Source organism: Miscanthus floridulus, chromosome 18 (assembly GCF_019320115.1).
Source record: "Miscanthus floridulus cultivar M001 chromosome 18, ASM1932011v1, whole genome shotgun sequence".
NCBI classification, from domain to species: Eukaryota; Viridiplantae; Streptophyta; class Magnoliopsida; order Poales; family Poaceae; genus Miscanthus; species Miscanthus floridulus.
Genome location: NC_089597.1, coordinates 101,658,063 through 101,683,203, shown reverse-complemented (window position 1 = coordinate 101,683,203; position 25,141 = coordinate 101,658,063). Strand labels below are relative to the sequence as shown.

At 44.1% G+C, this 25,141-nt stretch overlaps 1 non-coding gene across 1 annotated transcript; it reads left to right on the top strand.

Annotated features, from left to right (window-relative positions):
* Positions 1-5,995: 5,995 nt before the first annotated feature.
* LOC136524898 (small nucleolar RNA R71) lies at positions 5,996-6,103 on the top strand. The gene has a single exon (XR_010776247.1). It is a non-coding gene; the product is annotated as a small nucleolar RNA R71 (small nucleolar RNA).
* The last annotated feature ends 19,038 nt before the right edge of the window (positions 6,104-25,141 follow it).

The following is a 25,141-nucleotide window of genomic DNA, read 5'->3' as shown; positions in this document are numbered from 1 at the left end:
TCATGTGAATCTCCTGGCCTTGTCCCCTTGGCGCCACGCCCACGCAACCACGCGCGGGCTGTTGGATGCAATGCACGCGCCTCCGATCGCCCTCGATCTCCATCCGCCGTTCACCGAGCTCCATGGCCGAGCTTTGGCTATAAAAGCCATGGCCCCGGGTGCCCTAGAGCTCTCCCATTGCCCCACCGCCACTTGGTGGCCGTCCACTGCGCACCCGAGCCAAGAGAGAAGAGGGATAGAGGGAGAAGAAGGAGCGCCCGACGTCTCCGGTGTCGTCGGAGCGAAGGACGTCGCCCCGATCAACCACGTCGACGTTGATGCTCGGCACGGCACGGCCTCGTCTCGACATGGCCACGACCCTCCGCTGCATTGCCTAGCCTCGCCGAGCACTATGCGGTGAGCACTTTGCTGAGACCCCTCCCCAGCCAATCGGCACGAGCTCACCGCCATTTGAGACCCTGCCGACGCCTCTGTGCACGCGGCCAGCCACCACTGGAGGCCGCCAGGGCAGCACTAGAGCATCGCTGTGCCCGCAATAGCCTCGTGAAGCTCACACACACCCCAGAGTCGCCTCTCCGAGGCCATAGCCACCTCACCGACACCGCTATTGTGCCCATAAGACCGCCGCCGTGGCTGGCACACTACAGGACCCCGCACGCCATGTTAACCCCACCAACGAGGACACCGAGGCTCGGCGGAGCCTTCACCTACATCAAACGCGCACCAGCGTCGCTGGTAAGGCTCATCGGGCGCTCGCCGCCAGCGTGTAAGCCGTCGTGGGAAAAACAGAGGAAAGGGGGTGAGATGGGTAGTGTAGCCCTGCGCTCGGTCCACCGTGAACCAGGCGAAGGAGACAGTAGCGTGGACACGGTCCACCAAAGACTGTGTCTACGGTCCATGGACCGTGAACGCTAATCCACCGTGAACCACACAGTGCGGGCCACACGGTAGACGAAGCCCAATGGAGGCCCATGGCAACGACATGGCAGCGCCACAGCATGCCACGTGTTCGGGTCGGCCCGGCCCAGATCGGCCCAACTCAAGCCTGCTAGAGCCAGTTTGAGACCCAGTCCAAGTTGACCATTGACCGGTCAACGTTGACAGTTGACCTGGACCCACATGTCAGTGTCACAAAGACTCGGGACCCACATGTCGGTAAGTGACATCATGCTGACATCATGTCGACGTCACGCAGGTCCCACCTGTCAGTAACAACACAGCCAAGGTGACGTCATGCTGACGTCACAATGACGTCAGCCACTAACATCAGCAGCACTGGCCCCACACATCAGTGACCCTGATCTGTTGACTATTGACTCACCTATTGACTTGACGTTGACTTTGACCGGACCCACATGTCAGTGATCTAAGAGCCCCTGGTCCCACCTGTCTGACTGATGACGTCATGATGACATCAGCAGGACCCCCCACTTGTCAGCTCAGAGCCGAGCCAATGATGTCATGCTGACATCATGCTGATGTCAGCATGCCACGTGGACCAGTCACAGCGTGACACATGTCAGCCCAGGATTAATTCGGCCTTTTCCATTTTCAGAAATGATTTAAACTTTGGAAATTCATAACTAATTCATATGAACTCAGAAAAATGCAAGACCAGGACCAAAATTCATCTAAAATCAAGCTCTACGCAATGAACTCATGTTTGAGTGCATTTGGTTCCTTTGAATTTTCATTGCTTCTTTGTGCTATCCTATAGATGTCGCTAACGCGACTATAATGCGATCGATGCAGACTCGGAGGAGAACTAGACGGACGAGGATCGTGAGTACCATGAGGAGTATGGAGATGACTATACTGAAGGTGCCACATCCCACCCAATCTCGTAGCACCTATTGCGCATGGCTAATGTAGAACTGCTATTGCTTTACTTTACTGTTATAATCAAACTATGATAGGACTTGCATGGTAGTATGCTTACTTGATGGCCTTTACCTTGACACAACCTTACCCCTGCATACCCTGCTCCTAGGTTAGACACACGCTTACTGCTATATTTCATTTGCTTGTACTTCTACTATGCTTATACTACATTAATGCATGGTGTATTCTGGACTACGGGGAGAGTGCTGCGTGTGTGACTTGGGTGTGTGGAGGGTGAGGGTTGTGTCGACCAAGTTGGAGTATATGATGAGCCTGGGGTAAGTCTTGCCATGATGTGCTACCTGAGCACCCCTGTGAATGGATACCTGTGGTGGGTGGATGGTATATGAGGTGGCCCTAGGTGTGAACCTATGATGGGAGGAGCCTAGGGTGGAGGTGCTGTGGTGGCACGATAAATGGAAACCCTGATGAAGACATTCTGGCTTGGTTGACCCTAAGGACTTACTAGTACTCAGATTCACCAGGAAGCCTTACGTACCACTCACCCTATATGGTGTGGGACGACCGGACTACTTGGTAGGATATTGCCACTACTGCTAGGTTGATAGCGGATAGTGTAAGGAGGTACGGGGCGCGGAGGATTTCCTCCACACCCTTCCAAGACTTCATGGAGACCTTGTGGACCCGGCTCATGACTCATAGTTTCAGCCACCCTAGACTAGACCTAGGGTGTACCAGGGCTGAATGGTAGGGTGGCATTATCCTAGGCTAGCAAGCGGCCGGAATCAGCCCAGTTGACGACAGTCAGCGAAGAAGGCAGATCTTGTGGTTATGTAAAACCTCTACAGAGTGTATGGTTGATCGATCGATACATGAGCTGACTTGTTGGCTATGGACCTTTCCTGGGTTTCGCTTAAACTAGATAGTGAGATGAGTCCTTCTCTTCTTCCCCCATGAGAGAGTATCGATCGTAGCCAGGGCTACGGGCCTTGAGACAGTGCCGAGAGGGAGTTGGCCTGTCGATTGAGCGATGGTATGATGATGGTGTGGATATGAAAGGTCCTTGTTTGGTTTTGGTAATTGAGTGACAACTTAGGTGGACTAATTGTGTTTATGTGAGATACACAGGTGATTAGTCCACAGGTACATGTGTGTGAGCAACATATGCCATGAAGGTGAAAATGGCTTGGAGATGTTGCAAAGCTCACACATGTGATGATGAAGGAGCTTAAATGCACATGAGACATGACATTGAGTCATGTGATCAAGGTGGAGAAGATCAAGACAAGACTTGGCTTGATGGACCGGTTGCAAGCGTGAAGGGCAAGTCGAAGGCTTTGGAGTGATGGACCGCGTGGTGGTGAAGCTTGAGCAAGACTTGGAGCCGATGGACGATGGCAACGGTGAAAAGCAAGTAAAGTCAAGATCGATGAACCAATATGATCATGTGATGATATGAAGTGGATCATATCATTGTTGATCATGTTAGTGCATGTGTTGCATCGACATTGAAGGAGATGGAATAGAATGCGCAAGGCAAAGGTATAACCTAGGGCATTTCATTTCACCGGTCATAGGTGTGTAGAGAAGTTTATGACCGGGTTTAGGATAGATGGCCGTACTATCAAGAGGGGCAAACTTGTTTGCATATCGGTCATCTAGTGCCACTCGAGTGATCTAACTTTGCATTGTCGCTAGGATCGAGTGGCGTGGCAAGTTGAGTGGCTAACATCCTTTGGGAAATGATTGTGAAAATGCTAACACACATACACTTGGTGGTGTTGGCACATTTACAAAGGAGGTGGTGTTTGCAGGGTTGAGATGGGTATGGGTCCCTGTTTTCTATTGCGCCTATTTTCTATTTTCTATTTTCTATTGCGCCGGCGCTTTCGGGAAAATGGAATGCCTATTTTCTATTGCGCCGGATGCAAATTCTTGTGGTTAGCACATTGGAGCAAGGGTAAAGAAGTTAGAAGTGAAAATGAGTTGATCGCGAAGATGCTGGCATCGGTCAACTGACCGGACGCTGGATCTGAATGCACCGGACACTGGCAGGCTATGTCCGGTCGTGCTAACGTACGATGACGTAGAAGCTGGAGTGTGATCGGACGCTGACTGCGTCTGATCAAGTGTGACCGGACACGTCTGGTCGAGGTCGGTACCTTACTGGAAATGACCAGACGCTGGGGGTTCAGCGTCCGGTTAGTTGAAAGCTGCTGCGTCCGGTCAAGTCAAGTGACCGTTGGAACCGGGACACGTGGCCGTCTGCGGGTGACCGGATGCTGAGGTCCAGCGTTCGGTCAACACGATCGGAGCGTCCGGTCGGCCCGACCATTGCCCAGTGAAGGGGTAACGGCTAGTTTAGCCATTGGGGCTATAAATAGAAGTGGCCTTCGGCCATGGCTATGGTGGAGCACCTCAAGGGACTTAGTGTCCATGCTTGTGAGTGCTTGGGAGCCCTCCATCACACATATACTTGATAGGGATCATTCGATTGTGTGAGTGAGCGATTCTAGTGCGATTGCATCGTGAGGTTGCATCGAGTGGCACTAGGTGATCGAGTTGCAAGCCGGTGGTGCTTGTTACTCTTGGAGGTTGCCACCTCCTAGACAGCTTGGTGGTGGTCTCCATCGAAGCGCGCAAGAAGCTTGTGCGGCGCTCCGAAGAAGTGCTTGTGAGGGGCATTGTGCTCGCCCCGCGGGAGCCGCGAAGAGCAACTCTAGTAAAGCGTGTCATTGAGCTACCCTCACTCAAGGGGTAGGTTCTTGCGGCGCCCGACGTGTGGGCTTAGCGGGTGATGCTAATTAGCCGCCGAACCACCAAGTGAGCGGTCGACACAACGGGGACTAGCGTGTTGGCAAACACGTGAACCTCGGGAGAAAAATCATCGTGTCAACCTTGTTCTTCCTGTTGGTTTGCATCCCCATTACACAAGCTTGCAATTACTTTTATACATATTAAGCTTGTGTAGTTGCTCTTGTAATTAGATAGCTTGTGTAGCTTGCTAATTACCTTCTTGCTTGTGTAGCATAGAAGTAGCTCCCTTGCGTGGCTAATTTGGTTTTAGTAACCTTGTTAGTCACATTGCTTAGTTTGTGTAGCAAAGTATTTGCGCTCTCTAATTAGGCATTGGTTGCCTTGTTATTGAGCATTGCTAGTGAGCTTAGTTAGGTTTGTGCTTTTGCTTACTAGCATGTGTAGGAGCTCCCTTGTTGCATAAAGTACTAGAGGCATAGGTTTGTGTGACCTTGCTCCTAGCATTGGTTAGGTGAGCTCTAGCTAGCCCGACACCTTAGTTGCATAATTGTTATCTTTGCAAGGTGCTAGTGAACATATATAGTGGGGTATAGTCTTGGCTAGACCGATAGTTTTAATTCTACATTTGTATCGGTTAGCCGACGTGATTAAGTTTTAGAAAAGACTATTCACCCCCCCTCTAGTCACCATCTCGACCCTTCAGGATGGTGGTAAATCGATCCTAGGATCAAAACCTGGCTCTGGAATGGGAATGGGGTGGAATGGGTGTGGGAATGGTGTTAAAACTTGACCAACTATTATTATATACTTGATATGCTAAAACATAGGAAACCCCAGCCTTATAGGTTTCTTTTGATTATATCCAACTTGCATCCAATTTCCACAAAGCAATGCTCATAGGGTGGGATTGGCCAGTACAAATCGTACCGATAAATTTTAGCACACAGGTTCTCCTGAGGAGTATAGCTCCGAGGAGTTTGACGGTTGAGGGGTTCGTGCCTACGCTCGAGTTTGGTGATCTTATCTTCAAGCTATTATGAATGAATGCTACTTTTGATTCCGCCAATGCAGCAATGTAATAATTTATGTAATTCTGCACTATTTGTACTTTGATTATATCATTGTATGGATGTGATATTCGACTGGAATTTGGGTAATATGATCTACAATGGTCTTATTACACTCTGGCTCTGTGGATTTCCCTTTGCGGAAATCAGGTCGCTTCAGCTGTAGTCGTTCATCACTCCATCCTTGGTTGGAAACCATATTCTCGATCAATGCCTTAGCATCTGTGACATTAAGCGAAAAGAATGCTCCTCCTACAGCAGCATCTAAGTGGCTGCTATCCAACGAAACTAAGCCATGGTAGAAGTTCTGGATCAAAAGCCAGTCTTCCATACCATGATGTGGGCATGTGGCGACATACTCTTGCATTCATTCCCAAGCTTCGGGAATCGACTCATCAGCTTGCTGTTGAAAGCTAGAGATTTTTTGCATAGAGCATTGGTCTTACCAATTGGAAAGAACTTAACTAGGAAAGCATTAGGACACTTGTCCCATGTATCTACAGCGTTGCGGTTCGAGTAGAACCATTGTTTCGCTTTTACCAACAAAGAGAAGGGGAAAAGACAAAGACATATGGCCTCTTGAGTCACTCCCTTAATGGTAAAGGTGCTGCAAATCTCCAAAAAGTGTTGGAGGTGTGCATTAGCATCCTCGTGAGCTTTACCACAGAAAGGACTAGCTTGCACCATCATGGTCAATGCAGGCTTAAGCTCAAAGTGAGTGTTCGCATTGATGACATCGGGACCTATGGCTACGTTAGCAGCCGAAGGGGTAGAAAACTCATGGATGGTCCTATTAGCCATAACCGTGCTAGGAAAAGGAAAGATAACTAAAAGAATGGGAAGGGAAAAGAAGGTTGTTAGAATAGAGGCTAAGAGCCTAACTTGCAGAACCTAACGACAGATTAGTAACACACACCAGTTGCCTTCTTTGGCAATGATGCCATAAATGCTTGTTGATGGTTCGTATGTGTGTTTATAGGAAAGGGGATTCCGCAAGCGCATAGAACTATCATGTAGCACTTCGCTTGGTAAGAACCATGTGTCGAATTTATATTTTCCCAAAGGAAGGCGGATGGGCGTATTTGGGAACTGTGGTTAGGTAGGTCAGTTTAGCAACACGGGGTTGATGGATGATGGAAAAGAAAAGTTAATAGAGTTGATCACACAAACGGCAGTAGCTAGAAGTGTAGTGTAACTAAGTGTAAGAGATAGAGCTAGTAATCTTAAGAAACAAGGGTAAATTAATGATAGTAAGAACGTCCTTAGTACGAGGGGCGTACTTGTCCTAAATTCAATCAGTCACAAAGCACAACGAGCCCTACGTTTTAATAACTAGACCCAACGTGGTGGAATACGAAGGAAGGATAGGGCTATCACCCCCTGCCAACTACCACAATCTATCCAGGGATCTAGCCATATCTATAGGAAAGATATAGCCTAAGCACCACGCTTAATCTATAAACTCGCTATTTCGATCCGAGCTCTGGTGAAATAAGATCAAAACACCCTAACCCGATGGTAGAACAAGCACTAACGAGCAAGAAGGTAACTAGCAAGCTACACAAGCTAACTAATTCTAAGAGCAACTACACAAGCACAATGCAAATGAAAGTAAATACAAGCTTGTGTATGGGGATCGTAAACCAATGGGAAGATGATGACATGGTGATTTTTATCCCGAGGTTTACTTGGTTGCCACCAAGCTAGTCCCTGTTGTGTCGACCACTCACTTGGTGGTTCGGTGGCTAATTGGCATCACCCACCAAGCCCACATGTTGGGCACTACAAGAACCTACCCCAAAAGTGAGGGTAGCTCAATGACACGCTCTACTAGAGTTGCTCTTCACGGCTCCCGTGGGGGGCAAGCACAATACCCCTCACAATCACTTCTCTGGAGCACCACACAATCTTCTTTGCATGCTTCAACGGAGACCACCACCAAGCCACCTAGGAGGTGGCAACTATTGACACCAAAATTTGGTTTATTTGCATGAGACCCCATAATTTAGAATGCACCAAGAGGAGCCGTGATGAGAGCAGAATCGGCTGGTCAAGACAATTGAATAGAGTCAGCTGGATTTCAACAACCACGTCATATCAAGAAGACTCCAACAGCAAGAATGTCATTGTTTGGGGTCATAAAAACATGGTGGACTCCACAGAAGGGGAAGCTTGGAGTCCATGTTATCTTAAATTAGGATGTTTTGTTTTCTTTTCCAAATTTTGTGATCAGTCCTATTCGACCAGGACTCGTAGCCTAGCCTCGAGTATAAATATTAAACCCCGACTATTGTAATAGACATCTCTCATCGATCAACCAAACAAGTACCTTTACTTTCTGACTTATGCCACCCCTTATGAGTTGGAGTAGAGTAGCTTTCGACGAGTTCTTTGGGCAAGCAGGGCTGCATCGGACGACCTGACCTCTGGCTTATTTGTGAATATCTATCATGACTTATATTGTTACTTATGAGGCTGCAACAGACGACTGGTCTCTTGCATGTCGTGGTATAAGTTAGTTATTGATCTATATTGTTGTTTGTAAGGCTGCAACAGACGACTGATCTCTTACAAATCGCGATATAGATTAGTTATCAATTTGTATGAACCTTTACAAGGCTACAACAGACAACTGATCTCTTGTAAACGTTGGTATTAATCAAAGTTATCAATATTGTGCTAAATAGTTTACTGTTTAACATAATATCACAAATTTCCCGATCTAGATTGAGGTTTATTAGTCTTATTATTTTGATCTATCGTCTGCTAGACATCTTTACAGTTGAATTCAATTATTGACGTTAGATCTAGTTTTATGACTAATCTATCTCAATCCTGATCGTACATGGTGGGTGTTTGAAGTTGTGTTCTATTAAGAGATAGATTCATCGATCACCAGTATCTGGTATGACTCCGCTATCAATGCTGCATTAGCAGACTCGATCTGTTGATAGTGTGTTAGATTGGACACTATCGGTCAATAGATCTATCTATTGAGAAGAGCATGGCATCAACCACCTGCTATGTCTACATCGGCTATTTAGCTGATGGCCTAAGCTTCCACGCATATAACATGCCCTCACGATTCTGTTGCGATATAAGTAGGTCTATCGGCTACTGGTCTCTAATCTAGGGTCCTACTGTCAATGCTGCATCAGATGACTCAACCTGTTGATGGTACAATAGGTTGAGTCTAGTTGTTTGTAGATTTATTTATATCTAATGGATGAGCAATCGTATGCTATACGACAAGATCACTGGAATCAACTGTTTTAGCCGATAGCCTATTTTGTCGAGGATGTACCGGCTATTTACATGCTTTTATTTATTTTCATCTTAGTTAAAAGCTAGTATGTTTCTCACATGAATGCCTACATGCCTATCCTTACATCTTTTGCTTGTTTTCATGATCATCGGCTATTTAAGATCTATATATTTGAATAACTAACAATTGCCGATATGCTTATTTTACTTACCATGCGTTATGAGCATGCTGGATATCGACTCTCTAGTCGATAACCTTATTTCATCAGCTACTTAGCCGCATATTTGGAACTGTCTAGACAAACACCAACATGTTCCACCTTAAATTACTAATCAATTTTCTCTCCTTGTCAATTGTAGGGTCAAATTGACTAGCACGCCCTCGGTCATGACCATCCAGTCTAGGGTCCTCCTAAGTCCGGGGAGAGCTCAGGATTTGCTCCACGCGGTTTCTCTTGGCTTGCTGTGTGTCCCTATGGACCTATCATTTTTCACCGTTGACACACAACTTGGCACGCCCAGTGGGACCACAATTGTCAACATTGATAATCAGACGATCCCCAAGGTCAACCTTGAAGAACTGCCTGATGACTAGAAGGCACTCATTGAGCCAGGCGGCGGAGGAATTCAGAGAGAAGTGATTGTTGTCTTATAGTAGGACGCGTGATTCAGTCGTCCAGAAGACTCCCCTTCCAAGCGCCCTCTTGCATGGACAAAGCGAAGATGTTGAAGCAAGAACTACTGCTCATTTGGTCCATAAGACTATTCATGAAGCATTTACAAACCGCAATAAGGTGTTGGTCAACACAATTGGCTATGTTTTGAAAGAAGTTTTCTTTGGAGCGCCGGTTGATCAAGTGGGACTAGTATACTTCAATGGCTTTAATCCTTCGGCTGTTGGAAACAACATACCTGTCAGCAGCCGAATGGTGGACAGTTCCAATAGCCACAAATATAGTAGCTTCTAGGAGGATAGGCTCAGGATTAGACCCTGCAAACAGCAGGGGCAAGGTCAAGCCCTACCAACCGCAAGGGGCAAGATCAAGCCCAACCAACGTCAGGGGCAAGGTCAGATGATAGGGGGCAGCTGCCAGCACAACAATCGCCAAGTGCCCCTATCACGTAGATGAATCAACAACCTACTGGACAAAACCAAGCCTATTCAGTCTAGCAGCCAACCTCTCCAGCTACTCAGTAGGTTGTGCAATGGCTGGCTCAAGGAAGATTCAATACTTCCTACCAAACGCCTTAGTCGTCCCATAAAATTGCTCCATCAGTGCAGAGGATCATCAAGAATATTGATCCTAATTACTTCAATAGTCGATTGCAAGGATATGCAACTCATAATGCGTAGATCAACTATCTAGAAGGATATCACCTGGTTTCTGATTCCAGCACGTATGAGCTTATGCCATATCCTAGGTATCAGAATCCTTACAGTTATAATACACAACAACTCCAGTAGCCTCTGGCTCAAGGTCAACAAGCTCAAGTACAAGGTTCTCAGGCTCAGCCTCAAGGGCAGCTGAGACAGGAAGTTGCTAGCATGGATGCTGATGAGTTTGTCAACCGGATAACTACTATGATGCAGAGCCAGTTTGGTCTAAAGCCTAAAGGGCAGGTTGGCTCTTACCAGCGCTCATACCCAGCCTAGTATGATATTGTGTAGCTACCATCACGCTACAGAGTCCTAGATTTCTCCAAATTCACCAGGATAGATGAGATGACAACCATAGAACACATCGGCCGCTATCTCATTAAGCTTGGAGAAGCATCTATTGAGGTGGCACATAAAGTTAGATTCTTCACCTTGTCCCTGTCTAGACCGGCTTTCAGTTGGTTTTTGTCGCTAGAACCAAACTCAATTAGTGGATGGGCCAATCTGGAGAACAAGTTCCATGCATATTTCTACTATGGGATAGGAGAGAAGAAGATTACAGACTTAACAAGGATGAGGTAGAGGAATAATGAGTTAGGCTCTGAGTCCATTCAAAGATTTAGAGGAGTAAGGAGCCATTGCTACTTATTAAATCTTTCTGATGGCCAATTAGTTGAATTGGCCCTTCAAGGGATGTCTCCATTAATTAGAGAGAAGTTTGATGGCCAGGAGTTTGAAAGTTTGGCCCATTTAGTCTAGAGAGTGTCTGCCTTTGAGAATCAGCATTGGGCCCTACTCAAAGAGAAGTATTTGAAGGGTACTGCTGCTATGACTAATCCCTATGTTGCAAACTCTGATGGGGACAATCTAGAAGTTACAATCGCTAAATGGACATGGGACAAGGCTCCTGTATCTTGTCCATGGGCGAAGGAGTCATAAAATACCTATGACTTTGATGTTAAGAAGGCCGATAAGATCTTTAACTTGCTGCTAGAAAAGAAGCAGTTGAAATTATCTACAAATCGTGTGATCCCTTCGGTTGAATAACTTAAAGGGAAGAAATACTGCAAATTCCACAATACTACTAACCATAATACCAATGAGTGTAGAATCTTCTGCTTTCACATTCAGAAGGCCATCGAGCAAGGAAAGATCAAGTTTGAGCCAGCCTAGAAACTGACAATGGACATAGAAAGCATCCTTTCCCAGGGGTGCATATGGTAGAGTTTTAGCTGGCTAAAGGAAAGCCGAAGGCCTTGATGTCGACTAAGGCTAGAGAAGGTGGGTTGGTTGACCCCAAGGTTCAAATATCGGCTAATGAGTATGAAGAAGCTAAGAAACAGCGCGATCAGCAAAAGGGCCGATAAGAGCAAGGTGGGACATCTAGAGCTAGTGCTATGCATCCTTGTGTGACTTCTAGAATTTTATTAAACAAGTGGCAACACTAGAAGGAGAAGGACTACTAGCCCCGGGTTGAAGAAGAATAATATGAACATCAGTGTGAGGAAGAAAGGTATGAAAGAGAACAAGCAGAGTTATGTTGGAATTGTCTTTTCTTCTGACACTATTAGAATGGAGGTTTAAAATTGCCCACAAGACGTAACTGCCCAGAGTGCAATAATAAATATTCAGAGTTTAGGCATCTCAAGCCAACCGTCGGCTGAACTCTTAAGTTATCAATTTGATAATGTGGATCGGTGTGTAAAAAATAAAGGAGTTCACGATCAACTAGGTAAGCGTGTGCATGATCAGAATTGAGCCAACCGCGATGAAGAGAAAGAGCATGTTTGGCAAGAGGGCCAATGGTGTCTAGAAGGTCTAACAAGGAACCAAAAAAGTGTTCAACGCTTGAGGAATAGAGAATTAGAAACTCAGAATTATAACAGACCTCGGGTATGGCGCGTCAAGCAAACAACCGATAAGGGTAAGCCATCGGCTAATATTGATATGATCTTCATCCTACTTGTAGAATTTAGAGCTCCCTCCAAGTGCAAATAGAAGGATCCGATGGAAAAGAATATGATGAAGAAGAATTGGGAGAAGCAGTGGCTTAGCTAACCCTCTAGTCCCAACAAGCTATATTTGAAAAGCCATCTTAGCATCGGCACTTGAAGGCTTTATACATGAAAGAATTTGTCGATGAAAAGCCATTGACTAAGATGTTAGTTGATGGTGGTGCTGCTATCAATCTGATGCCCTATACCATTCCGCAAGCTGGGAAAAGGCCTTGAAGATTTGGTTGAAACTGATATGATGTTAAAGGACTTTGGTGGCAATGCATCTAAGACCCAGGGGTAGTTAATGTCGAATTGATGATTGGGAGTAAAACTCTACCTACTACCTTCTTCGTCATTGATGGTAAAGGAACGCATAGTCTGCTCCTTGGTCATATGATTGGATCCATGCTAATTGTTGCACTTCTTCAACAATGCAGGCAGGGAGATAATGTTGAAATTGTTCAAGCTAACACCTCTATAAGTATGGCGACTGCTGATCCAGCCTACTGGGAGTTTGAAGATTGCAAGTGCTTCTCTGGTAGAGTCTGGGAAGGAGGCATTATCCAAGTCAACAATGAACGTCAACAGTCAATCCAACCAATCGGCTCTGAGAGTTTATTTTGATGACTCCTCTAGTCAGTCATTATGGAACGACTAAACATTGCTCTTATGGATTAATTCATCAGAATGTAGCCATTCTGTTTCAAGGAGTCAGAACTAGATTTAAACACAACATTCTTATGAAGCTTGATAGCTAGTGATTTTTGATTTAATGCTTGAATCTTCGTCGGCTATTTTGGAAGCATTTTTCATTATGGAAATTTTAGCTCGAGTGATTGGGATTAAAACTCAAGTGTGATCAATCTTGGACCATCGCCAGGATTGATAGCCGGTACTAACAAAGTATCGCCTTTAGAGCAAAAAATTAACGATCCTAATTTGACCTAAGAAGGCAAAAGCCGATGCAAAAATAAGAAGAAAAGCCATATGGAGAAAATATCAATGGCGAAACATTCACACAGGATCAAACAAAGGGATAAATCTAATCTTGGAAGTGCATGCCATCATGCCGTATCATTTATTTGATTGAGATCATAAAGCCGATGGAATCTAGCTGACATATGCATATTGGGAGAGAGTCGCAGTAGAGGCACTCATCGGCTTAGAGTGGAGGTACGAACATGCAGATATGAGGTACATGCCCCTTTATGCTTGGCTCACATATTCTTTTTTCCTTGCTTTTCCCATCACTTGTGAATAATCTATCATAGGGAAAGCATGCTATCTAAGTAGTTGATGAATGAGATATAGTATGATGAAAGGAACTTTGCTTCTTTTGCAAAATACTTGGGGAATTTTCTTATAAAAATTCTAAATCAATAGCTTGTTTCCTCAATGATATTGAATTTCCTACCAAGGCCATATATTAGTCTTATTTAAAATCTTCCACATAAGCTGCTTGTTTTGTGTTGAGTTTTGTCAAGTCTTGTTGACCCTTGTTGAGAGATTTATCATGCTCCCAAGATCAAGATCACATACATGCCACAAATATGTGCTGCTTCTATAGTGGAAGTACGCAAAAACATGCTTTTTTATCTGCCCCAAAATGTTCTGCTCCTACACTGGGAGAAGGCAAAATAGGTTTGTTTGGTTTATCAAAATAAATGCTCCAAGTTCTTGATAATATTTCTCTCAAAAGTTTATCACAAAAGAGACATGGGTTATACAAAAGTATAAATTAAAAAAAATGGACACAAAAGGTCCAAAGTAAAAAAGAAGAAGAAATAGATGAGAACAAAGATAGCCCATGTTCTTGCAAAAATATTCCGCAAGAGAGAAATACGTTTCAAAGGGCATAGTAGAATTAGGTTAGCTACCAAATATTCCACACACATGCACGTTTTGATCTAAGAGTATGACACTTCTCTCCTTGGATCTAGGATTTGACCTTACAAAATATGCATGGTAAGTATGCTACATATTTTATCTCTACCTGAACTCCACGTAAGCTTTTTAAAAGTAAAGTGAAAAAGGGGCAAAACAATGCCTTGGTGAGGAACTATACACATCAAGCGATTTGATAGGGTCATTCGAGGAGCAAAGCTATGTTTTTAATTTGAAAATCTTTCAAAAACCCAAGGTTTCTGAGCTGGAGAAGTGAGGATAACTAGATTCTACACAACTATAGATTGACTTATCACTATTGCCACTTTCACTTCCATAGTGATAGAAGCGACGGCGTGATACCTGCACCATCAGTTGACCGATAGCGAGGCCTCCTAAGGAAGGAAACTGGTAGTAGAAACTACTACCACCAATGGGTTAACGGTAGATGCGGTAGTGGTCTTGGGGTTGCATTTCCTTTGTTGCATGAAAAACCGGGTCGACTAGGATACGCGTTTTGGCCAACGGTCCTAAACTAGCGTTTGGTCAATCAACGGTAAAAATTCAGCATTAGTGTTGAATGTCCCCTCAACTTCCAAGGTCATCAAATCACCATTACTTCCACCGCCTAAAGCCAAAGAGCCATACCCACTGCTCTACATATTCTTCAAGCCCAGTGCCCTTTGAACCACCCCTCTTCTTCATCCATCATCCCCTTCTCTTTCAATCTACAAAGAAAATGTCGGATAGCCCCATCAAGTTTCCAAGCAGCCCGTCGTTCGGCGAGGATGACTTGCTAGCCTTCTAGTCCTTTGAGGAGGACGTCTCCTCTGACAACTGGATGCCTTTTGATTATAGTCCTTCATGGAGCTCCAAGAAGGAGGACCTAGAGGAGGAGGACGAGGATGAGGAGGATGACGCCAACGCCAATGATGATGACGACGATGATGACTCTGACTTTGAATCACACTTTGACTTGCCACCTCCAAAGCGAATGAGAGGATCATATTTAGATTAAGTAGTTTATAGTTAGTATAAGTAGTTTTAATAGTTTAGGTTAGTTATTATGTTTCTGGACAAGTACAATTGTACACTCATTCAAATTGTATTTATCTGTATATGCAATGAATCAATGAAAAAAGTTCTTTGAAATATTATGTTTCCCATTGCTGTTCTTGCTATCTATCTTTGATCCTTGCTATATTCTAGGAGATATTGCTACGTGATGAATGTTTTTTTCTTTTTTTATATATATGAATGAAAAGTAAAAACTATCATGTACGGTTCTGGTTCCAGTAGAATCTAATAGCAGTTCAATAGCTGACAATCGTCGTATTATAGCGTTGGATTAGCATGGCAATGGTTGTCTTAATACGGATACTGTTTTATCTTATCCCATGCTATCCATTCTCGCTACTGATCAATCTGGACCATCTATTTGGAAAAGAAACCTAGAACTGCCTAGTTCATTCCCCAACTCCCCTCGGCCCTGTTGGCGCATTGGTGGCTGTTGGAACCACTAAAAAACCCCAATACAAAGCCAATAGTTCTCTCCACCCATTGCTTCATCTTCATTCTCCCCACCCACCTTTGCTTGCCCTGCCTCAAGCACCATGCATTGTCATCGTGGACAACGCCCCATGAATTTTAGATGGATTTGGTCACCCCCTGTTTGCATTTGGTTCCAATTGGTTTTGGGTTAAGTATCAATTTTGTTCATATTAGGAATTTCTTCATTACAACAAATGTCTTACTTTGAAAGAAGCCATTACAATGCGAGCAACCTTGCCTTTTGGCGGCTAGGGGTGGCTTCGGGACCCTAGATGATGTTGTTTGCTACTTGGAGACGGAGCATTCACCCAGACCGACTGTTGATTCTTGAAGCCGCTGTTTGTCACCTCGTCGGACCATAAAATTTGACAAGAATCGTTCAAGACCCTGTTTGTGGATAGATTTTTGTGCTTTATAGGACTGGACATGAAGTAGACATACTTTATAGATACAATGTGTTCATGGATGGAGATGCTGTCATCTTCACTATAGTTCACTACCTCTGGCTTTTGGCACCGCATCAACCAATTAAGTACCTTAGCAACTGCTTACCCATCTAACATTAATTCTTAGAATTTATGAAACTTTAAAGTTAATGAAGTTTATATGTACTGATGAAACCTGTGGATTACTATGTATCAGTACTGCATAATCATTGAACTATTGCTTCGGTTGAACTGTTAATTGAATCAGTTGGTCTTGATTGTGGTCCATGTGTACACCTCTATGTAAGCATAGAGGATCCAAAATAGGCCTTCTTCTATAGGCGGATAGTACCCTGAACCGGCGGTGACACAACATTCCATCTTGACAAGAGTTCGAGGGTTTTGAAGGACATTTTGGCACCTTGGTGGGAGTCAAAAGCGTAGACAAAAGGCCTAGGCTGACCTCTTCACTCAGAGTGTGCAACACTTTGAACCCTGACTGCTCCATGGCTGTATCTAGCTCCAACTCCTCCTAGTGGTTGGTACCATCCCAGGCATCGTTGCAAGAAGAACACCGGTTTCTAGTGGAGGACGCTACAATGGGAGGGGGCCACCCATCCTGTGTCGTGTCGAGAACTAGCCCTACACATACCAACCACCACTCTTGTGTCGTTGCGGCTTGAAGATGCTTCGATGGATTTCATGGAGTGATGGAAACCTAGGATGTCGGTACCATAGATGCTGTAGGGCAAATATTGTAATTCGATTTCTTTCTTGTTCATTCTATTTTCACAATGCAAATGCTGAAATGTCGCTGTACTTATGGTAATTTGTTTTTTTCATAGCCTAACTTAGATTGTGGGTTCTTTAAGTGGCATGATCCCCAATATGGAAAATTTCTGAGGACTTTGATTTTGGATTTATGTAACAAGATTTGGGAGCTGAAGGTAGAGGCCAATGTTACAACAAATGAAGAACATCTATAGGAGGAGGAAGATATTATGCCATAGATTGAAGAAATGGCCAGGGTTCCAATGAAGATGATGGAAGATTTCATACCTTTGAGAAAGAAATGTGCTTCCTGTTCTTTTTTCACCTATTTTGTACTTACCTTAGTTCTTGGCATGTTCACTGGCAAGTTGCTTAGATCACTGCAGTAGATTCAAGTACCAATTTATGATGTATTGAACTAAAATCTGTCACTTTTATATAACTATTGTTAAACTAAATGCAAGGTGATTATGCAAGTGTTCAATTTATTGAAATGTAAATGCTAGTACATCCAAGTATCAATTGATGTGTTGGACTCAAATCTATCACTATTGTACAACTATTGTTGAATTAAATGCAAGGTGATTAACCAGGTGTTCAATTTATTGAACTATAAATGGTTGTAGATCCAAGTATCAATTAATGTGTTGGAGGTATCCTACTTCCCTATACACTGGGCCATGGTATAGGGGCAACCAATTTATTGAACTGTATATACACTCCTATGGTCCTACTGCACCTTCCTCCCATCCATTCCCCACTCTGCTCCCTTGCTCTGCTTCACCCTGCTAGCGTCGGACGAAAAGCAGCCTCTCGCATGCTCACTGCTCCTTCACCTCCAACCTCGCAAGCGCACAAATCTTCAGTGCACTATCCCTGCTTCTCTGCTCCATCCAGATCTAAGGTAACTGCACTAGATCTGCTCCTTCACTGGATTCTATATTCCTTTATATTGCTCTCTCGTGCTCTCTGCTCCTTCACCACCATCCTAGCTACAGTAAATTTGTTGGATCTGCAGATGAAATGCATCTTCTCATTCTCGAGTTTGTGGCCTTGTATATCTGTGGAGTGCAGCTTGTGAGCCTTATTGTCCTTAGTATTGGTTCACCGAATCAGCGCTTTATGAACAAAGTCGATGAGCTAAATGAAAGTGTACCAATGGATGTGGATAGGGTTGTAGTGGTCAAGGCTCGGAATGACATGGAGATTGACAACGATCCTATGGAGGTCGACAATGATCTGTAGGATATTATGGAGATTCACGATGATCCCATGGAGATCGACTAGGATCTGCATGGAGATTGATTAATTATGCAACCAATGATGTAGATATGAAAGCCTTTTAACTTTTGCATAGTGTCGGTCTAATTAGTATCTGCATTTTAGCTTTCAACATGCTTGTTAGCTTGGTAGTGTCCACCTACTTATTCGGTATGAATGTATAGAACTCAAGTTCGATTCCTTGCAATCCGAGAGTACTGGCATTATGCTTTCCTTATGTTTTCTAAGTGCGCAGTTTGGCTTTTTTCAATGTAAATCTATGTGCCTTATTATTCACCATCGAACTTAAGTTGGCTTCCTTTCAATCTGAGTACTGCAATTATGCTTTTCTTAGTTTTTGCTTTGTTTCAATGCCAAATGTTAAGATTGCGTGCCTTAGTGTTCATCACCATATCATATGGTGGTCTTTGGGTGGTAATAGGACCTAGCCAATGGTGATGGTACTGTGTATTCATCGCTGCTTAGTTGCAAAATTTGTAATCCCGCGTTTGAACCCTCCCACGTGGAACTGATGAAAATTCGATTCCCACGTGGCGTAAAAGTTATGCAGAGAGCAAGCAACCCTTGCCCCAACATCCCCCCTTAACCCTTCCCTCCCCCCACAGCCCCCTCCCTTTCCCACACACATGTAGCTTTTCTTGTCCCCATTGCTGCTGTTCATCATCGCCGCTCCTGCTCATGACCACCGGCGCACGAGCTGCTGCTGTCACCAGTGTTGCCACTCATGCTCACCATCGCTAGATCCAAAGCAAGTGTAATAAGCCGTTACTTGCATCGCCATCCCTTCTCCTTGAAACTCATCTCCTTACTAATGTTTATTGATGCAATTCCACGGCAGGGTGGCCTCATCTCTTTGGCTGGTGGTGTCCTTCTAGATGAAGGAGGCCCACAACATGAGGAACACAATGGACAACCTCTCAGATGATGTGCTTGCCGACATCTTGAGCTACCTCTCTGCCCAGTCCTTGTGCTGCTGCAAGTGTGTCTGTCACTCCTAGAGGCGTGTCATCTCCAACTCCTATCAACGTAAGAAGCTTTCACAATCTGTCATTAGCTTCTTCTATGGTAGCTGGTGGAAGGGCATTCATCACTTCACAGGCATCACCGATGAATGGCCATCCTTGTCCTTCTTGCCCTTCTATAGCAGAATCGACCAATTTATAAGAGCACATGTACAGTGATAGCCTGCAAGTGGTCGCACTATCATACTTGAGCCCATATAAACCTGGTAGTCCATCGAGTACCACGACGGGTCTCGATTAACCATCAACATACAACCAAGATCATACATGATTCAACATACATGTCACATGTTACATAAGGTTCACAAATACAATTCATTCATCAGAGTACGAATTAAGGTTATTACAAATCAAGTTTAGTAAATAGTAGCGGAAGCAAATTAAAGTTTGAAGCTAACATCTGCCATCACAGTTCAAATATAGTGCTGACTTGTGATCACTCCCACAAAAGCATGCAAGAAGGATTAATAAGGGATGCTTGCCCAGGGCTCACTCCTCATCCATGGTGGGACAAAAGTAGTTCTTGCAATAGCCATGATAAACTATACCATCTGCAACAGTGGGAATAAAACTCTAAGTACGAGAAGGTACCCAACTAGACTTACCCATCATAAACCAAAAATCAAGTGACTCCAAGGATTATGCAAGGCTTTATAAGTGGAGGTAGCTTGATAATGTTTTACATAAAAAAGCGACAAATTTAGTTGTATAATTATAATTCGGTCATCAAGTTAATTATAGCTATTGACCTCTAGATTAGCAACTAACCTATGCCAAACATGTGGTACATCATTTAGTAGCATACAATAATAACCATAGCCGGTGTATTAATTCCATGTTCATCCAAACCATCATATTCCATAACACAGTTACTACGATGTTGGAGCTTGCCAAGTTTCTCACTATTCGAGAGAGACGACGATTCGAATCGATTTCAACCAGCTAGGAATTTATTCCTAACACAAAACTAGGCAGACCAGATCAACGGTCACCTTAGGTCACCTTTGGTACAACTCAGGTCCACATTTCATGGGTTCGCCCAGCGCGGTACAATTAGGGACAACCAGCTGCCAGGACGTTCAGGCCTGGCCTGCCCTTGGGCTCACATCTAGCTCCCCACACATCCTTACTAACATTCAGAGTGCGCACTCTAATAGAATGGGGCCCGGTTGAGTTGAGCTACTCGGCTTCACGGTCGGAACAAGTTATCCGGCCAGCTAAGTGAGAGGCATGTGTTTAATCTTGTCAGAAGTGCCAACAATGGTACGGTCCTTAACCAGCACATATGGAATCACATGAGTCCACCTACGCAGACTCTGCCCGACCTCCATTTATATTACCCCATGGTTTTTTCCACGATAGCAAATATAGCCAATTGTGCTTTGGTATCCACCTATATCTCGCAAGTGATAGGAAATCACCCGACTTCTACCGGTCTAAGCATGGCTAAGCATATATTCGATCCTGGACCTACATAGGGTTAAAGGTATATGTAACTGGACAAGGTAGTTCTATGCATCAAGTGTTTCCAATCAACTCTTATAACCTAATGCATCAAACATAAAGGACTCGAGTGATATTTTGTAAAACATGAGAAACTTAGAATGCTCCAGGGCTTGCCTTTGAGGAAAGAGGTTGGTCGGTGATCCAAGCACTTAGGGAGATACTCGAGAGTTTGTTCCTCTTCTCCTAGAGCTATGGCCTAAGGCATCTCCCGCTGATCCTCCTCTTCTTCCTCGTTGAACTCCAAAAGAGTTATCTCTTCGGACGATCCTATATGCATGATCATGAAATAAGATATCACGAATGCATATATGATGACATGTATAATATGATATGATGTGATAAATGCATCCTCATAAGTGTTTTCAACAACATGGTATTAGTATGATAACAAGTTACATCTTCTTTTACTTAGTAGGTGCATATCTCTTCTCTAGTACTTAAGCAAACACTTATGTAAATCATTTTCTGGACTATAAGACAACAGCCACTTGTTTTGACCATAACTAGAGTTATAAACATTAAAATCATATGGTTGTGGATATTCTAGAAAGCTTATGAAATTTCCTACAACTTTATTTTAATACACTTAATGGGATTCAGCAGTTATCTAAGTGAAACAATTCAATTTTTTAGACTGTCTAGAGAGCAAGCATTTCTGACAGCAGATTTCTAACAACCATAATTCTTAAACCATATGGCCCATGACTATGAATATTTAACACAAGCTATATAAGTAAATTATCTACAACTTTGTTATTAATAAGTTTTACAGAAAAGACCATTATCATCATGAAATTATCATCACAACCGAAACTATACATGCAGCCATCTAGTTGAATTATAAAGCAATAATTAACTAGTTGCATATAACCAATTAATTTTCATCCTAACTATTAACATCAACATATCATATGCATCACAAGAACCATAATGTAAGGAAAATGGACCCTAGGCCCATTTACTTTGGATTTTGGTGTTTGATGACCAACACAATCAAATTGGACTAATGAATTTACAAGTGATTGTTTTGTAGTTCAATAGGATACAAGACATGACTTGGACAAAGGCGACGTGATAATCTGATGATCAACACCTTAAGCAAGACCTTAGGAGCACAAGAGAAGACCCAAGATATCAAGCAAAGTCCAAGCACGAAGATAGGAACCAAGCCGCACACAAGATCACGAAGAAATGAGCTCACAGAAGCAACCAGACGCTGGACCGGACGCTGGAGGAAAGCAATCGGACGCTTCGATCAGGATGCTCAGCAATAGCAGCAGCGACCAGATGCTGGACCAGATGCTCTAATCAGAGGCTTGACAACAGCAGCAGAGACTGGATGCTGGTGACAAACCAACCGGACGCAGGACAACAACGTCCGATCGAGTACATAGAGGTTCTAGAGCGGCGAACTTTCGACCGAACGCGTTTGGTGGCAAGTGACCGGACGCTGGCAGTGTCCAATCAGTTGTTCACGGCTCCAATGGTCAGGATGATCGGACACGTCCGCTCAGGACGACTCCAGCGTCCGATTAGTAGCAGAAAAGTGGGACTTCGTCCTCAACGGCTACTTTCTCAGTGGGGCTTATAAATACAACCCCAACCGACCATTTGAGATGTGTGGAGCTAAGGAAACATACCAAGGGTGTTGATACACCATTTTAGTAATCTCCACTTACATAGTGCTTAGTGTTTTATTAGGTGATTAGTATAGGTGCTTTGCAAAGTGCTTAGGTTGATTAGACCATCACTTTTGCGCTTGCTCTAGGTTTAGGCCTAGTGTTTAGTGAGGTTTGCATACCTCTTATCACTCGGTGTTTGCGAGCACTATTGTTGTACATCGGAGGGGCTTGTAGTCTTATGAGATCACACCAACCGAGTTTGTGGTGTGGCCGCCACCGTGTACTGGAGGGAACAAGGTCCACGGCGTTTTGGCCGGAAGCTTGATAGTGAAGACGGCGGGGAGCATCCAGGAGAGGCTTGCCGAAGGCACGTCAGAGACCCACTTGCACATGGGGAAGGCCTAAGGCTATCCATGGAGTTACCCGACTGGGAGCTTGGCCCTTGCGAGGGATTCCTTACGAGGGGCTACAACGAGGACTAGGGGAAGCTTGCGCGCTTCTCGACACCTCGGTAAAAATACCAGAGTCGTCGATGGGAGTTCGCATATCTCTACCTTCTCTTTAGCTTCCGCATTTACATTGATTGCTTTACTCCTTTTATGGTAGAGATAGCAACACACTAGCAAAACCGTAGTTGCACATTTAGATAGTTTATCTTTTACATAGGTTTTGTTAAGGTTTAGTTTGGAGTTAGATTTTTAAGTTGCCTAATTCACCCCCCCTCTTAGGCATCACGGTACCCTTCACATAGAAAACATCATGGTTAAACATAACTAATTTATTTATATCAATTTATTAATTTCCTTAGATAATAAGGTAATTTAAAGGATAAATATTTCCAATGCTTAATAAATTCTGAGAAAATTACAATAACCTACAAATGACCTTAATAGACTAATGTATAAATTTCATGCCATTTGAATAAGTATAACTACCTCTACAAAAATGACAAGTTACATAGGCTTATTTAAGCAAAAAAATAGTTTAGCATAGTAAAAAGTGTCAAGCAATAGATTTAATATTTTTATTACAGTCCTCCAAGCATTAGAATACTGTGTAAAAATTTGCATAATCATATGTTTTGTATTTTTACCCTCATTAATTCCACTAGGAACTAGCAATTAATTAGGATTAAATATGAAGACCATATTCAAAGTATGCTTATTGTAGGTTTATTATTTTTCCAAGCTAGATCATGTCAACACAAGACCAAAAAAATTGGAATAGCAATTTTATCACCTTTCTAGCTCAAGTTATGCATTTTACGAGATAGAAACCATTTAAAAAGCATTTATCTAGATACATTTTATTCTCCTAGAAAAAATACCAAAAACAGTGAATCTCATATTTTTATCAAATACTATACTTCATGAGGAATCTAACAAAATTTGGTTCACCAAAATTGGACACTTCTAGCTTAAGATATGAATTTTTGAAACATGCATTCAAATCTAGAAAAATAAATCAGAAAATCAAACACCACATGGACTGATAGCCGGGGCCCGTGGTCAACGAGGACCCACTCGTTAGTGAGACCAAAATAGGGGACGGCGCTGACTGGCGAGAACTCACTAACAGCGAGGTCTCCGACGCTAGCGTCTTCACCACTACACTCATATCACCCACGTGCATCGACTAGTGGGCTTAGTTGGCTTGGTGGCTCGCCGGAGCAAGCTCGATGGTGGGCATGGCGGACGATGAAGGTCGGCAGTGGTACACCGGCCATCTCTAGCTATGGCACACTTAGGCAAGTACGGCTACTCCATCCTGGTGACCTATCGAATCTACACGGTGTAGGTGAGGGCTCGAGGTGGTGTCAGTGAGCTTGGTCGTGTGCATGGCCATGCAGCGGTGCTCACACTATTCTAGCTAAATGGCAGTGAAAGGTGGGTCTCCATGATGCCACTATCTATGTCTAGGGTTACTTGACCTAAGGCGTGAGAGAAAGGAGGGAGACGGTGAACCAGCTCGGCGGCAGCGAGCTCGAGTGCCACTACGGCCATTGCGGACGCGAGCGAAGCGGTGACTTGTTCCGATGCCGTCAAGTGGTGGCATCATTCCTAGCTCCGACCTAAGCATCTAGACTCTAGCATAGTGATGGACCAAATAAAATGAAGGCATGTAGTGCGGTGGAATGGTCGGGCCATGGTGAGCCGTGAGTGCGGCGGCGCTCCGGTGACGACGGCGGCTACAGCGAGGCAAAATGTCGCTCTTCCTTGGGGTTGGTAGGTGGTGCTAGTGGCTCGAGGAGGTGGAGGTGATGGCACAACAACTATGGCCAAGATGAATTGGTTGGCGAGGCTACATCAGTGGCGAGGCTACATCGGTGGTGAGTGATTGCGTCGGTGCTACGGTGAGCTTGGCGTTGTGCTTTGGAGAGGTAGAGCGAGAGGGAGAAGGTGAGAGCGGGCGAGTGGAGTGAGCAGCAGGGGCATGGCGCTTAAGTGCTTGCTCTGGCCTAGCTGACCAGGCCAACACCAGCATGCTGCCACCACATGGCGGCGATGGCCTGTGGCCGATCGGCCACTGCTGTGCACATGGACGCGGGTTCAGACATCGCGAACGAAGCCTAGTTCCAAAACAGTATTTTGTTGATATTTGTGAGCTATTTTTGAACATGCTAGGCACTGAATTAGACGTTGACCCAAAAATAAAAGTTGTTACCCTAGTCAAGTACTACAACTTTTATTTAGGTCACATAGCCATGCAAATACTCTAAGCTACTGTTCAGCTTTAGTTAATCTAGTATCATGAAAATGGCATTTCAAATGAAA